The sequence below is a fragment of the Dipodomys merriami genome, unplaced genomic scaffold (genome assembly GCF_024711535.1).
Source record: "Dipodomys merriami isolate MVZ:Mamm:240054 unplaced genomic scaffold, mDipMer1.0.p SCAF_3745, whole genome shotgun sequence".
NCBI lineage: Eukaryota > Metazoa > Chordata > Mammalia > Rodentia > Heteromyidae > Dipodomys > Dipodomys merriami.
The window spans coordinates 12224-15917 of record NW_027205321.1 but is presented as its reverse complement, the minus strand read 5'-3'; the positions used below and the strand labels follow the sequence as shown (position 1 = coordinate 15917).

Below are 3694 nucleotides of genomic sequence, written 5' to 3'. Positions count from 1 at the left end.
GAAAACTTGCATGGAGAAATTAAACCAAGGAAAAGTAATAAAACTTATAGGCCTCAGGGGTCTCAAAGGAAAAACAGAATAAAATCAGGTATCCACTAATATGCTCAGACATTGCACACTTAGTGGTCCTGAATCAAAAATTAAGAATGGTTTCTAAAGGGATGGGGAAAATATCCACTACCCTTTACAAATTTAAATAGAGGGCAGCAGACATGCTTTACACTCCAAAACTATGGTAGCTGTCATTCTCAATGTGATCAAGGTAAATGTAGTATGGAGATGTTCTAAACACAGCTACGATTCAGCAAATCTTAAAACACACTAAAACCATGATTTCATTGAAGGAAAATGCACAAATAGGGATTTTGAGGGTTTTTTTTTTTCATTTGAAGGTAATCTTAATGCTATTAAATTCACAAATATGCTAATTTAAATACCCAATCCTATGTATCTAAAACACACAATGCATACATGCAAGTATCTATTCTCTCCACATGTCAGCGCCCATTCGTATCATGGTTTGGAAATGAGGAGAATAGATTCCCCTTAAACTGCAAGTCAGTAGGTGTTCCTTTACAGTTAACTTTAGCAAAATTCATACAAAATAGTGATTAACAATGATCTTTACTTGTTAACTCACAAGGAAACACCTTCAAAACTGCATTTCGTTAAAGTTTCTGTACTAAAATGTAGAAAAACTGAACTACACAAATATTGAAAAGTTAAAAATTCCTTAATTTTTTATTCCTGGTACCACTACCACAATTCACAGGGCAATATAGCTGATGTAATGAAAAGACAAAGACAAAGCTACAACAGATAAAAGACCTCAGGAATATACATCTAATTGACACTATGTTGCATGAATCAATAGCTGCACTTTTTGCAAACTGTGGTTATGACAGTCCTGAACAAGAAGGGTTTCCTGTTTAAGCTGCAGTAACTTTTCTGACTATGGATCATTGTTCCTTCTGTGGCAGATTTTTACAGTTCCTTTAATGCATTTGGGACGACTGTCTCAAAATAAACTGCAGCTTTCCTGACAACTCCTCGCTCTCTCTCTCCTGCTAAGAACTGTAGCCTTTTTTTCTGTTGTTTTAAAATCTTCTACTACCATATCCACCACTTCCACCACCAGATCCATAACCACCACCATATGGACTGCCAGAGCTTCTTCCACCAAAACTGTCCCCTTTCATGGGTCCATAATTTGATTGCTGTTGTCCACTGTAATTTCCAAAATCATTATAGTTACCACCACCAAAATTTCCTCCTTCATTGTAACCATCATATCCTCCTCCACCACCCCCATATCCTCCACCTTGGTTTCCATAACCTGGTCCACCACCACCATAGCCTCCTCTACTACTATAACCAGGACGGCCACCATAGTTGCCACCATCACCTCCAAATACATTGTATCCACCATCACCTCCTCCATAGCTACCTCTGCTGCCACCACCTCCACCACCATAGCCTCTTCTTCCACCAAAGTTTCCATCACATCCAAAATTATCTCCACCACCTCCAAAGTTTCCTCCACGACCCATAATGTTGCCAGATCCACCTCTACGACCTCTTTGTGATCCAGCAGACTGCATCTCTTGTTTAGAAAGGGCCTTTTATACTTCACAATAATGCCCATTAATAGTGTGGTATTTCTGAACAACAATTTTATCAACTGTATCATGATCATCAAAAGTTACAAAAGCAAATCCTCTCTTTTTTCCACTCTGCCGGTCTTCCATAACTTCTATGGTTTCAATCTTGCCATATTTTTCAAAGTAGTCTCTCAAATTATATTCTTCTGTATCTTCTTTAATACCACCAACAAAAATTTTCTTCACTGTTAGATGGGCTCCTGGCTTCACAGAATCCTCTCTAGAAACCTCTCTCTTTGGTTCCACAACACGTCCATCAACCTTGTGGGGTCTAGCACACATGGCTGCATCATCTCTTCAACACAAGAATAAGTCACAAAACCGAAGCCCCTGGAACGTTTTGTCTGAGGATCTCTCATTAACACACAATCTGTGAGTGTGCCCCATTTCTCAGAATGTTCTCTTAAACTATCATCTTTAGTTTTGAAGCTCAGACCACTAATAAACAGCTTCCGCAGCTGCTCTGGTTCCTTTGGATCATGGCCTTCCTCCCCCCAGTGACAGCAGCGACGGCCAGAGTCGGGCTGGGGGCGACCCGGGCGGCGGTTTTACCTCCATTTTGAGATCGGACCGGCCTCTTCCAACTCGAGTTCAATATGATACCGAGAGGAAGAGGCCAAGGGTGCATAATTTTGAAACGTATTTTGAAAGGGTATAAATTTGATTGAAAGAGATGGTTTGCAGCTATGAAAATTGAACAAGGAAGCATGTTGAAATTGTTTTGGGAAGGTAGGAAGGGGAGAAGGGGGAAAGGAAATTGATATAAGGGGTGAGATTGATTGGGACAAATTTTAAACATGTCTGGAAATGTAGCAGGTGTGAGCAACTGGTACCCTGCTCCTTTTTATTTGTATATGAAATTACTCTCCCTTCAAGAATGCTGATACAGTTAATTCCCCTTATTTGTTTGTATGAGCTTTCTTCTTTTATGTATGTATGGTACCAGGGTTTGAGCCTAGGGCGTAAGGTTTGCAAAGTGGTGCTCTATGGCTTAAGCCACAACCCAGCACTGATGCATGTAATTTTAAAGACATTTTTACATGTAGCTATTACAGCCTTGACACTGAAGACTTTACCTGCTCATGGAGAGTTCTCCATTAGACCTCCCTTGTACTGGATCCTCTTTATACATTCGTGTTCCGTAGAAATACCAGTAGAGTGCCCCTGAATTGTCTTCCCCTAGAGGTTCTACACGGAGACTGTCTGCATCCAGACCCTTAGCAGAAAAGGAAGGAGGGTTGGGGAAAACAATGAACTAAATAAATGGAAGAAAACTTCAATACACGAACCTATCACCTGTTTCAAAATGCCAAGTACAGGATATCATTTTTCCATCTGGGCAGATAAAACACAGAATGGGATGGGGGTACCTTCTTTGAAGAACAAGATATAGAAATGCTTGAAATGTTCCCTACCCCAACCACGGCTCCCACCCGTCCAAAAACGGAGAATTACAATGAATGGTCTGACTACCTGGCTTAGATTTACTTTATACGTACACAAAAGGTAGTGGGTAGGATAAGATGCTCTAAGGTTCTGTCCCATGTAATCCACTATGGCAGCTCAGTCAGAACCCACAGCAACATTCTGCTCCAGCTGAGACTCCCAATTTACCCCAGGGCCTGACCTAGGCTGGAGTCCTGAACGAAGACTACTTCTAAATGACATGACCAAGAAAGGACTAGAAGTCATCACCAGGTCTAATCCTCTATGATCCGGACACCTGCCAGCCGGGCATCCGTGGCTCATGTCTGTCATCCCAGCTACTCAGGAGGCTGAGGTCTGAGGATCACGACTCAAAGCCTGCCCAGGCAGGAAAGGCCATGAGCCTCTTTATCTCCAATTAACGACCAAAAAGCCAGAAGTGGAACTGTGGCTCAAGTAGTAAAGCATTAACCTTGAGCAAAACAAAAACAAAACAAAAAAGGCTCAGGGACAATGTCCAGGCCCTAGTTCAAATTCCTACCACACCCCCCCTAAAAAGGTCCAAGAGCTCTTACGTCTAACTAACCACTAAGTGATAGAAGCAGCAC

General features: G+C 41.6%; 1 pseudogene; it reads right to left on the bottom strand.

The window, feature by feature from the left end:
• Positions 1–1097: 1097 nt before the first annotated feature.
• Positions 1098–2219, bottom strand: LOC138804858 (heterogeneous nuclear ribonucleoprotein A3-like; annotated as a pseudogene).
• Between the last annotated feature and the right edge of the window lie 1475 nt (positions 2220–3694).